The sequence below is a fragment of the Passer domesticus genome, chromosome 6 (genome assembly GCF_036417665.1).
Source record: "Passer domesticus isolate bPasDom1 chromosome 6, bPasDom1.hap1, whole genome shotgun sequence".
NCBI classification, from domain to species: Eukaryota; Metazoa; Chordata; class Aves; order Passeriformes; family Passeridae; genus Passer; species Passer domesticus.
In genome coordinates, this window is record NC_087479.1 from 50,198,165 (window position 1) to 50,212,303 (window position 14,139).

Sequence of the window (14,139 nt, forward strand, 5' to 3'; positions counted from 1 at the left end):
CCAAGGGGTGTAGAAGGCAAACATAAGAAATATTCCCAAACTAGTAAATATATTATTAGATTCTCCTGAAAAATCTCCTGCTAAAGTAGGATTATACAAACATTATCTGAACTCTAAGAAACCTCACTCAAAGAAGACAGAAATGACCTTTTTGTTTTCATGACACTTTTATGAGGCTTGTCTATGATGGAAGCAACTCAGCTTCAAAATGCTCTAAAAAGATGCGTCCTAAACATTTCCAAGAAATAATGATACACCCACTTGTCTTTTCTGCTACATGTAAGAGTTGTCACAGGAGGTCAGGGAAGAAGTTCAGTAATTTGAAATATAAATGAATGAACTACCTTTGAAATTAACATACCAGGAAAAAAATCCATAAAAACCCAAAATAAGAACAGTTTTAAAATACTGTGTTGTAAGGAAATATGTTCTAGTTTGGTCTTTGTGAATTTGATGTCTTATTTATGTAAAATAAAGCAATTTCTGGATATGCATCAAAATATTAACTGTTCAAGTAGAGATGCACACTTTCAGCGGTAGCTTGTTATAAAGAAATAAGTTTGCCACAGTTATACTAGGAAACAGAGACTGAAATAGGTCATCAACTCTCCAACAATTATGCCTGAAGTCCTGCTAAATGGGACAATGTGAGAATTTAACAGCTGCTTTTTGGTTACCAAAAGTTATTAGGGTTTTGATTTTTTTTTTCTTTTAGTGTGGGTTGTTTAGATTTTTTTTTTCTTTTAATAAAGAAAAAAAACCACAAAAATTCTTAAACATATTCTGTATGTAGAGAAAAGTATAATCCTGACAATGATTAATTGATGCTATGGATGAGAAAGCATCTAAAGCTCAGAGGACTATGGTGGTGAAACTACAGTTCATTTAAAAAATAAATAAATAATGAGACTTCATTAGCTTACACTGAAGTGGAGAAACTTAAAAGTCTTCTTTAAGTTAAAAGCTGTAACAAAGAAAGCAAAGGAAGCAAAGAAACAAAGGAGCAAAAGAAATAAAAGAATGTCTTGTGAAATTAAGCAGTGGGGTTTTTTTCCTTCTCCCCATCTTTGACAAAGGAGAAAGTCAATGAAAATGATAGACTGATGTTCAAGAAATATAACTTGATTATTCTAGCAGCAGTGAAAGGGAAATGCTGCAAATAATTCATCAGAATACCAGAGCATCAAAAAGATTTTAAAAAGAAAAAAGAAAAAAAAAAGCCCATGACAATATACTGTATATTCTGGCACGATAAGTTGCTTCACACAGCAGAGAATTTATCCAAGCTGTATGATACATCTCATTAAAGGAGCAACCACCAAAAGTAACTTCTGATTTGCTATGTGCTGCTCAATCTATCAAAACCCAGCCTCTTCATACTTGTAATGCTGCCACTAAGAAAAGTGTTGAAATATGTCACCTTAGTTTGAAATACCTTATAGCAAAATAATGTATTCCACATTACAAAGTACTTTGTTTACTGAACGGCAGTGCGTTAACTACACTCAGCATAAAATGCTGCAGTAAACAGGGTTATTTCTCACTGATTTTTAGTGCACAGTGATGGGTGTATGCCAGCCCAATGCTTCTTATCTGACATGGCATATAAATTGACAAAAATCTTTAGGACGCCTGATTAAATTGATAGATTAGGAAGTGTTCCACAACAGAGGAATAAGATGCAACAGTACAACTTTACTAGGTTTAAGAAATGAGAGAAGGAGAGGAGCTGTACAAATAGATTAATTATAGTATCCACTCTTTCGCACAGTCCTACATTTTATTTTCTATTTCAATACTCAAAAGATGAAAGGAAAGAAAAACATTTTGTTTACCCAATTGATAATGTTTATTTCCTAGAAATAGAAGATGAAGTGTCAAGTGGATGCTACTGAACTATGTGGCCTTATAGAAATTTTGAGAAAAAGTTAGCACAAAACTGTTCAGTGGGAAAGTAATTTCTATTCTGAAATTCTCAGAACTGCAGAGAGTAATAAAACTTATATTACCAAAATAGGAATTAAAAAAATAAAGAACCATAAACTTACAAGCTATTAAACACTGTGAAACAAAAAAGCTGCATATTAACAGAGATGTCAGTGAAGTTTCTAAGCCTCAAATGTTCACAGATATAACTTTTTTTTAATATAAAATAATAAAATTAAATTAAAATAATTACCTCAGTCAAGAGTCTTGTTTATGCTGCCATCAGAGATGTGTCTGCTTCCTGGGAAAGCAGAGCAGGTATGCTAACCTAGCTTGTTTGGGTGGCCGATAACAGCCCAGCTAGCAGCCCCAGAAGCCATCAGGCTGAGTGAGTATCTGGGTAATACACCTGTGGCAGGTGTTACTATGGTTCCAAGGTGTTTGTAATCTGAACCAAGTAGCCCACTTTTACATGACCTAGGCCAGAGGTGCATAATTATGATTTCATTTGTTTTCTCATCAAATTTTTGCCTCTAGTCTTGTGGTCTTAAAACCAGCCCCGCCACTCATCAAGATTTGTTATACTGTTCAAAAAGGAGCAAGCCATAGATAAGATGCAATTTAGGAAGAAATTTTTAATAACCTCTCAGCTGTTAATTGCTGCTTCCCAAAAGAGACCAGAGACAAGAGTGTATGTGTATGAATGTTCCTCCTCCCCTCCATTCCCGGGAAAAAGCTGACACACGTCCCAGCTGGTTAGCTGCCATTGCCAAGAACATCAAAGAGGAAATGCACTTGCACAAACAGCTTAGATGACACCAGACAGCTGGGGTTTGGCTCTTCCTTTTCCTTCCATTTCTGGTAGCTGTGCTTACCTCCAAGGAGCAGAGCTCAGAAGGAGAGCTACTGTTGAGTTTTGTTTCATTCAGTCTCTTAGCATCAATCCCCATCCCTGACATTCCCAAAAGGCAGCTAGACTTAGGCAGGTATCTTCCACCCACTGCTTGTGCCTGACAAAAAAGCCTGTAGACTTGGCAAGCTAAAATAAAGCTTAAGACACAATGTAAATGCTTCTCTGATTGTATAAAGCAGGCTTTTGACTGGAGCAGAAATATTTATTTAAAAGTTACTGTGCAGTAGTGAATTTTAGATTAGATTTTAGATTTCAATTTGTTGCATTTAGAAAATTAAACCTCCCAACAAGAAATCCACTCAGCCATGTTTCTTGTGATAAAGATGAGGGACCTCTCCTCTTTTAAAATAAACTTGTACTCCTGTAACTGCTCCATTTCTCCTTCTCCTGCCAGGCTTTTCTTTCACCAAGGGACTTGTTCACAGTACCTAAATATTTCTCTCCCCCAGTTCTTGCCCATATTTTAGTCTTTCTCATGTAGTTGAGTCTATTCTTATCAATGTCTCTGATGACTGCTCCACTGCCAAAATTCATCCCAGTTTTGACTTGTCAGACAAGCTCTGAGGTTTACTTTGAACAACAGAATTCCAAAAGTCAATGTCATAAAGATATCACACATGCAGAATTGGTAGCTTTTGACCACAATTCTGTTTGAAGCAACTTTTCAGACACTGGACAAGGTTCAGCATATCCAAGAGGACTCTTAATCCTCCCCATAAGCACTTTTCAATATATTCTCCATGGAGCACTGTGATCACTACTGACAGCCAGGACAGGTCTCCACTTTCACATTTTTGTAGAACCACCTTGATAACTAATCCCTAAATATTTCACATCCTTTTTCTACTGCACCATGAAGAAAGTAATCTCTAATCCATCCTTTCAGATAAAATGATTGCTTTCTTTGGTCTTGACAGCGAGGATATAACTTCCACAAATTTGGCTGTTATGCTTTTAGCATCTTAAACAAAAAACTTGTCTTCCTTCATCAAGGGAGCACAAGAAGTGGCTACAAATGTTGTGCTGGTATATCTGTGCTTAAATTAGATCATCTTCAGCATCCTCCATCTCACTACCAATTTGCCCTTCTCTTCTGTGTCAAAGAAGAGCTATTTATTCTCATATTCACAAAGACACCACTGCCATCACTGATTGAGTACAAGGCTGACTATTCTCTTGTTACCTCCCATCACTTAAATCTTTAAAGTATCTTTATCCTTTTCTGGATTAGAATAGCAGCAACACTTTAAACTGTGACAGTCATTTCTAGAGTGCTCATCTGAAATGCAGGCAGATGTCCCAGAGAACATATTTGCAAAATGATTAGCTCTGGAAGATTTGAGCTGCAGAAATGTCTGGTATATGATTTGGAACTCTCTACATTACAGAGACAGCCAAAACTCTGGGAGCAAACAATGTCATAGAAGCAGGAAAAATAAAAGGGGGTTAGTTTAGTTCTAAACAGGAGTAACAGGCAGACTGACAATCACAGTGCAGAGGAAACCTATGAAAACTTTTGAAAGAGCATGAGGAACCCAAGAGTGATGATTTGAAGGAGTTAGGGAGAAAGAAAATTGGAAAAGTAATTGACAGGGTAGAAGTGCAGCATTCATTAATAAATGCTTTTAAAATTTTACAAATGAGTCTTCTTTGCTTCCTTTTCAGGTCCCACCATTCCTCTTCAGATAGAAAATAAATATCTTGGAGACAAGCAGGTATGATTCCTGTGCTCCCACAAAGAAACTTGATCCATTGTAGACAAGGGTTCTTGCCTGACAAGAATACAGTTTCATAAAGACAAAAAATGTCACTAAGTCAGACTGTCTAATTGTCTGAAAACAGAAGCAGACCTTTTCTTTTATTATATGTTTATAGACTGAGATTCTAAGAACTTTACTTTTAAATTCTCTGATTATTAATTGGCAGTAACTTCAACTCTGCATACATGATTTACACTACACTGAGTTTCAGTAAGTTTGTATAAAATACTTTGTTCTGTTCAATAATAGTTCTACATTCTGTGCTTCAAAACTCTTAATTTTCTTAAGCATAATAGCCACTTCAATTGCGTTTTCCTGATAAACTGAAATGCAACAAAAAAAAAATCTGTATAAAGGAGTTAACCATATAACCACACCAAGAATATGCCTCTTGTTATAATATATTTAACTCAGAATATATAACACAGCTTTTTTTTTAAGAAGAGTAATCTTTAAAGCCTATCCTTTATTACAGCATAAAGCATTCTTTGCAGATTTTAATTTAAAGAAGAATAGTAGGTGATATTGCACCATAAAAAACAACCAAAAAAACCCCAACAATAATGAAAAAAAACCCAGGGAAGGTAAGAATCATGCTGTCATTAAAAAAATATAGCAAAACTACCGGTTTAATAGAATTACAAAATCTCCCAGGCTGGTAAAAGCCTCCAAAATTATCAAGTCCAACTTTTTTGTGACAATCAAGATCACTGGCTAAAAACCAGTTTGTAACACAAAGATATTTAGCTAGTTATCACTTCCATGCTTTAAGAAAAAAAAAAAAAAAAAAAAAAGAGAAAGAAATTTGTCTACAACTGAAACCCTTTTATTCCAGGAACCCCATGGGAGCAAGATAGTGCATTGTTTCTTAGAACATGGCTTTTAAAATTCACTATGACTGCTGTATATTATGACTGGCTCAGGCATTTGAACCAGCATACAATGAATACAGTTGTAATTTTTGCAGTCACAGAGCAATGAATGTTCCATGTTATTTTGCTTGTTGCCTATATGTAGAGAGCAATTTGTGTGGAGAACATTACTGTATCTGTCATGTTCCATCTGAAAGCACTGATGCAGAACTGCTTGGAGACAGCAGCACTGTGGTATTGATGCTCATGGCAGAAGAGATTTAGATACCATGAAAAGCTAATGGTGTTAACTAAAGAATTCTTCAATTCACTTCAGCAGAAAGGAAACATTTAAAGGAGGATTAGTTTTAGAATAAATGACAAAAATTCAACACATTGAAATTGTGCAAAGTGCATATTGTAGCAATTATGGAGACTTTTTGATACAGTACTGACGAGCCAAATTATGGCTGTGCTGTATATTGCTCTACAGCATAGACAACTACCTTTACATGGGATGACTTCTTATTTTAAGGGCTGCTATAAAATTATCTTTGTGCTTTAAACAAACATTCTGCAACTGTGCGCAGAAATAAGAACCTGGAAAAGCTCACAGTTCCTTTTTTAGCCTATGCACTTTTTACTCATCCTAAAAGATTTATCTTCTCAAATTCTCCTCTGAGGTGGGCAACAGGAGTAAAATTGATTTGGTTTTGCTGCTTCTTCTTTGGGCTAGAGAGAAATGACTGCAATAAGGAGTGACAATTCTGCTATGGTGAAGTCTGTACAGGATCTGAGCAAGACGTTGTGCTCCCCCTGTGCTGGAAGAGATGGTCTGAAGCAGTCTGCAAAAAAAGCGTTTTAAAAGATGGCAATGAAAAGGTGGAAGGAATGTTCTGCTTTGTCCTGACTGACAGGAGTCCTGACCTTGGACAGTGAGGGTGAGTTAGGAGTGAAGTGCCAGGTTCAAAGCATTCCCAGGACTGGCCCTGTTGTGTCACAGGGACCTGGATTCTCTCATCACATCATCTCCAGGAAGGAAAGAAGTTTTGACTGTGTTGAGTAGGACTGTCATCAATTCACAAATGAGTACTGCCTAAGAACATCAGGTTAATTAAGGACTTGGAACTGAAATATCCTGTCTCTTAACAAAGCCATGGAAATGTGGTATTCCTGCTCTGCTTTGATTTTAAAAGATAATAAAATTTGCCATGCATTTGTTATGAAATATATGTGTATGTATGAACATGAACATACACATAAATTTAGTCAAACTCCAGAATATTAGAATATAGCAGAAGAAGAAAACAAAGAGCATTAACTCTTACCATGAGAGCACTCTCTCTCAGTCCTATATTTGAAATACTGCTGAGGATATTTTCTCCCAACTATATTAACAATTTTCCCATTAAAGCAAAGCTATGCACTTTCAAATATCATCATGGGTTTATATGTGTCTCCTATCCACTTACAGCTCAATTTTTTTCAGTTTACAAATGAAAAACATGTCTCCTTCTATGATTTGGCAGAAGCATATCTCAAGTTGGGACTCCAAAACCAATCTACTCTTTTTTCCCTTCTTTTTTCCTTCAGTTATATTGTATTCCTTCAAATTATTCTGTTCCTTTTTGTGACATTCATCTTTAAGACAGTCAACAATTATTCAGATGCTGTACTAGGTCCAGGATTTTTTTTATACAGTATAATTCTCAGGCTATTATTCAATACACTCTATAGTGAATAACAATATATTCACACAAATAAATTAGATATGGTTTTATTGTTGCCATTACTATCTCAAATACTTGCACATGAAAATAGGTGCCTAGTTCTTATTCCTAGTTTATTTTCTACAGCTTTTATATTTATTCCAGGGATCCCAGTAAGACTCCTAAAAATTATCTGTCACCAAAATTTTCTTTTACTCTTGTTCTCATTATGTGATAAAATTGCAACATCTTTGGAGAGACATTACATTCTTTTTTTATGTCTGTATAAACCTAACACAAAGGAACTGTGATCTTTGTTAAAAGCATGTAAACAACAAGGCAGCAGAAAAGAAATGTAAGTATAGCTAGAGGATTTTATGTTTTTTGGTAAAAAAGAAGATGGAGAAAAATAATGTGCAAATGTGCTGTGCTGCAGTTGCTTCAAGTAATTAGATGATTCTGCAAACGGTGGCTTTGAATAAAAACAAACAGGAATTTTTCATATCATCCGTCTGATTCTTGTGACAAATTATCTCCTTGCAAACATTTTTGAGTATTTATTTGGGATGCTCTATGTTGATTAATATTTTTCATTCCATTTGTGTAAAAATATCAGTTAATATTTCATACTTTCTTCTGCTTCTTTACTTCTTTGAACTTATTTTTAGATATTTGCCTATTCTCTCATGTGTCTTATCAAATAATTGCATTCAGAAATCAAACCTTGTGAACTTCAGGAGAAAACTATGTTCAACCCAATTATACTTTCTGTAAAAATACTCCTTTCTGAACAGGTTTTCTGCAGGTAGTTTTAACCACAAAACACCACCAATGATTGCAGTCTGCTACTGCCAACTACAATGACATGAAAAAAAATCCAAGAAGAGTCAGTACCAGATCAATTTGAGAAAAGCACTCAGGAGGGTGTAAAAGGCACCCACCAGGGACTGACTAGCACTTTAAGTACTACAGTTGAGTAGGGAGCATTTAAATCTATTTTCTTTTGACCTATAAAGACTTCTAAGTGAAGAACAAAAAGCTTTTCAACAGGTACAATCTTTATACATTAATTTTCTGATGCACCAAGTCTTTCCAGGAGACATCAGGGCAAATGTTTCAAATTAATGGAGAGCATACTGTGGTGATTTGTATCATCTGACACACACTGAGGACAAGTAGCCATAGGATAAAATTTCCTAGAACCTAGCCAATTAAGCAAAAATATTCAATTTAGCTCTTTTGAAATCCATCACAAAGATGCACATCATAGATAAATAAATAGCCAGGCTAACAGACAAACTAGCAAAGAAACATCTGTACAGAAAACTGTTCCATTTAATAGTAATTTGTCAAGACAATTGTGTCAACTGTGGTATAACCACAGATTAAATCAATATTAAAAAGACTTCATCTTTGTTATCAGAGTATTAGCATGTGTAGACATTTATTACTTCTATTTCTGAGGTGGAGTGGAACATTTCTGTTTTGTCCTGTTTTATTTTAACATTCCCCTTGAAAATAATAAAATAAATAAATAAATAAATACTAACAAATACAGTGCTCAGAATTCTTTAAAACAAAAATTGCACTATTTAGGCTAATATAAAGGAGACATTGAAAAACCAAAAACACCATCAAGCAAAAAGCATATCCAAGTAAAGAAAACTCTCCAGGTATATTTATCAACCTCTAAAAGCAGATTTGGGAAACAAGCCTGGAACATTCAGCTGAAAAAATCCCAGGAAGGATTTTTGCAACAGTGCTGTGCAATAAGAATTGGCAACTGCTCACAGAGGTCTGTAGGGTTATATTTACAGGGAAATGAACATGAACCAACTTCACCTTCTAGAACACAAGAACTAAGTCATCTTTATAATAAAGCTACATTCATCTTTGTAGATAAAAAGCTGATGTTGCAAGAAGAAAGAAGAAGCAGAAAAGTTAGTATCAAACAAAGGGGTGTCAACCCAAGAAAAGTGATCCTTACAGTATCCTCTAATTAGACTGAGAAAAAGATTTTTTGCCTCACAGACAAAATAGAGCTACCAATCAAGAGATGCATTTAAAAAATGGAGCAACCAATCAAATAATGTGTGACTGTGTAAACCAGGATAAGAAATAAATATAACCAATATTTATATTTCATAATAATAATAATAACAATAAACTGCTCTTACTTGATTCACACTGAATTGTGCAAAAATCCTTTTTCTTTTCTCCACAGTGGCCCTTGCCAGGGAGAATCCCTGTGAGTGATCTCCCGGTGCCTTGGCATAATTTGCCAGGAGCCAAATTGAGCCCACCCCACTTCAACCTGAGTCTAACCTCCATGATCTGTCCCAGCACTTCAGCATTTTACTGTCTCAGTGATTTGATAGCAAGATACAAATGTTTTATGTTTCATCTTAAAATAGGATGGGAAACAAAGAAACCAGTGAATCTTTTTAAATGTTTGCTTGCACTTAACCTGATTTTTTTCAGTGTATAATTAAAATTTTACGGCTGCAAGTTTCATAACAAACATTTCTCACAGCCTGTGCTGGGATGTAAATCATATCTAATAATTAAGTCTGAATTTTGCAGTAAAAAAAAAAAAAAAACACATCCTTCCAAAACAGAATTACTCAAAAAGCTAATATCAGGTCATTACAGTACATTTTTAAGCAAACCATTAATGTCTGCAGTGCATGTACTGATGCTCAAACTTTGTGATTGCTGTGTGCATTTATTAGACTGTAAATTTAATTCCTCATAGCATAAAAATTATGTGGAGGTTTTTGTAAACTTGTAGGAGCTATGTCTTTTTTCTGTGATAGCTGGATGATTCTAAAAATTTTTTATTCCATAATTTCCTTTTCATTTCAGGTAGTGATACTAGAAGTAGAGCAATTAGGAGAAGGGAGAGATGCAGAAAAATAAGGACGATTTAAAAACCTTTTTTTACCAGGCAAAGTTAGGTTGGTGAGAAAATATTTTCCCATACTGACCACTGGAAATTGTGCTAACAAGAGCTACTGTTTTTGCTTGGTACTACAATGCCTTTTCCAGGATTCATCAAGGTGGCAGAATTAAACTGGAGAGTGCAGGAATACAACTTGTAGGAAACAACCCTGCCAGGGAAGGATGTAAAGGGTGTCTTGCATTTCTCTACTCAAATGATTATGAATAAGCAGTACATCCTCTCTAGAGAAGCTCCTGGTGCATGCATTTAAAAGCTTCACTGAACTTTTTCTGCAGATAAATCATGCTGACGTATTTCTCATATTTTTCTGTTACCTTTATCCAGATGTATTACCAGATATAGTTGAGTAATGTGTCTCTTAATAAATATTCATTCTGGCAAAAACCACAAAAGCTCTCACAAACATTCATGATAAAATAATGCTGATCAGTGCCAACTTTTTACTTCAAGGGACCTCTGCATTCTATAACAGGGCATTCAAAGCACTACTTAGTCACCAAAAAAAATTATGGAAGTGCTGCTTAGGTAACTTGCAAAAAGTTGTTAAAATTTACACTGATTTCAACAGAGTTTACCTTAACTTTCTGTCACTGAAACGTGACCTAATGAATATACTTAATCTGTGCTCTTCATCACACACACACAGCACTATTCTGCCTTCTCAACTGGCAAAATAGTGCTGTGTGTGTGTGTGTGTGTGTGTGTGTGTGTGTGTGTGTGTGTGTGTGTGATGAAGAGCACAGATTCAGAAAATCCTAAAAAACAAAAACAGAAAATCCTAAGAATTACTGTGGAAGCCCAGGGCACCAGGAATATTTCTCTGTCTGCTCTGGGGTGCCCTGACCCCCAGGGGAGCACTGACTTTGACCCTCATTCATGGAGAAAGTTTCCTAAACTTCAAGATAGACTAGAACCACTGAAATGTGAAGTAGATTGTAGAGAGTAGTGCAGGTGTATCACTTAAGTGAGAAATTTAGGTTTTGGGATTTTTAGTATCTTGTGGATGGAAGCAAAATGGAGGACACAGGGTGTCATCCTGGGTTTCTTCTTCATGCTTCTTCTTTCTTCTTCTTTTTCATGGGTTTGGGTGGCATTTTGCTATTAAACAAAAAAGTTTGCATTGCGGGCTCTTTGGGATCAGTTATTGGGTTAAAAGGGAAAATAATCTAGGTGTCAGTTCTTAACTGGATAGTTTAGTCTTAAAAGACCTGGTAACAAGAGATTGTTAGCCATTTTGTGCCTTGCTGCCGAACTCACAGTAGTGAGATTTTTTTTACTGATAAGAAATAATAAACACCTGAGTTCAAACATGAAACTACCATCTCAAGTGCCTTAAATCCAGATCCAGAGAAACCAATAAATTACAGCAGAAAAACAGCACAATTGTTTTGTTGAGCCCTGTCTGGGTAGCTGGGTAGTGCAGGTCTTGCTGTCACTCAGAGCTCCCAGCCCTGCTGCAGCCTGATGTGTGACAAGCCTGTCACCCAACACTCTGCACAAACAGCTCCCCAGCACCCTCCCCAAAAGGCTGTCTCTGAAACAAATGAAAACCCAAACTAGCTCTGGAACCAGACAAACCTGAAGAGCCCAGCTTGAGAGCACATACAGGGAAAAAAATGAATTGCCAGATTTTTTGAATAATAGCAAAATTGAAAGTGCCTTGGGTACATCCAAGCGCAGCTGCAATAGCTAACTTATTAATGTCTTTTCATTGGCAGCCACATCTAAACAATCTGTAAAAGAAACTTTAACAGCTTCTCTTGTCATAAATGATTCAGCTGAAAGATATACAACCTTGTAAGGCAGGTGTTGAGATGTAAAAGAGGCTAAATCCTGCATAAGATATTTGGGGGTTTTTCTGAGTTTTTTTTCAGGCTATAGAGAGAAGCTCCTATCATTGGTTGATGTAAATAACTCCTAAGGGCCTTGAAGGCATTAATATCAGGAAAAGGTATTTGTTTCAGACTCACTTGCAGAACTTTTGTTAAGGAACTACCCATAGTAGAAAAAGTATCAAAGAAATTTGGTGAATATGAGTGAAATGAATATTTTAACTAGATGAGTTACTAAGTCCTTATGAAAAGACACCTTCCTATGTCCAACAAGAGCTTTGAAAATCCAAAAAACTGCATTACTAAAATTATAATCTTATCCTTCTGTCAGCATAAAGGTCCAAAAAGAGATGTCAAAAATTGTCTCTCTCTTTCTCCCATTAATTTAGCCAAAATTACAATGAGACAAAGAACAATACAAATGAGGTAATAGCACCAGTGCAGTTAAAATCATAGCGACTGACAAAAGCAAAACAAGAATAATTTGTACCTGATTGTAATTTTAGTTATTATCAGCCTTGCTGACTCTTAGATCCTATTTTAAAATATTTTATGTTTTGCAGGATATCCAAATAAGACACTATTTCTCAGTGACCAGCAATGACTCTGTCAGGCCCTCTTTCTTGTCCTCTTAGTATCAATAATATCTTCCAGATTCACCCTGGCACATCAGATGAGTCAAGACAAGCTATTGGCCAGCCCTTCCTCCTTGGTGGGTAAGTAACACCAAGGTCATGATTGAAGTGAAGTATCTGGGAATAAAATAGCCTGGATTTTTTTTTATCATGTTTTTATTCTTCCCTAAATGAACACAACCTTTATTGTCAAAAGGCTGAAAAAGACAGTTTGAGAAAACATAGTAAACAAGTCACTTGTAAAACAAGACAGACAAGGCAAAGTGACTCACAAAAAAAGGGTTCTGTAAAATTTAAAGTTATGGGGAGAAGCAAGGGTGAACGTTACTTAACTTTTCCTTCCTATTCTTAGTATAATGCAAAATAGAACAGAAATAAGTGTTTAATCATGGCTTGGCAACATTTTACTCATACTTTTAGCACATAGATTATAATATCTATAAGTAAATTAAATATCAGGTTGCTGCTTTAGAATTGAACTAGAAGAAAAGCAATGGTATGGATTTTTTTTCCTTCTGTTTTTCCCCTGCATTTGGAAAGAAATCTATGCCCATTAATCTTCCTGTACTGGATTTACATGACCAGATTTTGATAGTGGGAGGATTACAGGGGTGGCTTCTGTGAGCATCTGCCAGGAACTTGCTCCCTGTCCAGCAGAGCCATTCCCAGCTGGGCCAGCACAGCAGTGCTCCTGCCAAGGCTGGGCCAATCAGAAATGCTGTAACACCTCTGTGATAAGACATTTAAGAAGGAAAATAAAATATTATTGCACAGACACAATTGTGGCATGGTTAGAGCAGAGTGAGACTATGTGAGACGAGCAGCCCTGCAGACACCAGGGTGAGTGGAGAAGGAAGGGAGGAGGTGCCCCAGGTGCTGGAGCTGAGATTGCCCTGCAGCCCCTGGTGAGGGGGATGTGCCCCTGTAACCCATGGAGAAGACCCATTAATCTTCTCCATGACCAAGAGCTAAGCTCCATGACCATGACCAGAGCTGGTGGATGCCCCAAAGAGGACTGTGAACCCATGGGAAACCTGTGCAGACACCTGGGGAAAGGATCCCACACTGGAGCAGGTTTTTAGGTAGTACTTGTGACCCTGTGGGGGACAAAAGGACAGCAGCCTGTCCTTGAAGAACTGCACCCACTGCAAGAGTGGCTACTGCTGCAGCAGGTCATGGAGAACTGCCACCTGTGGGATGGACTCACATTTGAGCAATTCATGGAGAACTTCATGGAGACTCCACACTGGAGCAGGGGAAGGACTTCTCTCCCTGAGCAGCAGCAGAAACAAAGTGTGATGAACTGACCATGACCCCCATTCTCTGTGTCCCTGTGCCACTGGAGGAGGAAGTAAAGCTGGGAAGTAGAGCTGGGTGTGGGGAAGGTGGTTTTGAGAATTATTTTACTTTTCATTATCCTGCTTTGATTTTGTTACATTCATTGAATATCTCCAATCTGAGTCCGTTTTGCCTGTGATGGTATTTGGTGAGTGATCTCTCCGAGACCTTAACTCATGAACCTTGGTCATATTTTCTCTCTCCTGTCCAGCT

General features: G+C 36.6%; 1 long non-coding RNA gene across 2 annotated transcripts in view; it reads right to left on the reverse strand.

The window, feature by feature from the left end:
- Nucleotides 1-14,139, reverse strand: part of LOC135303497 (uncharacterized) — a 171,359-nt gene that overhangs the window by 74,680 nt on the left and 82,540 nt on the right. The window contains exon 1 of one of the 2 annotated variants that reach the window (XR_010364974.1): nucleotides 2,180-2,392. The exons of the other annotated variant lie outside the window; for it this stretch is intronic. This is a non-coding gene — a long non-coding RNA (uncharacterized LOC135303497). Of the gene's footprint in view, nucleotides 1-2,179; nucleotides 2,393-14,139 lie in introns of those variants that run through there. 2 annotated transcript variants of the gene reach the window in all.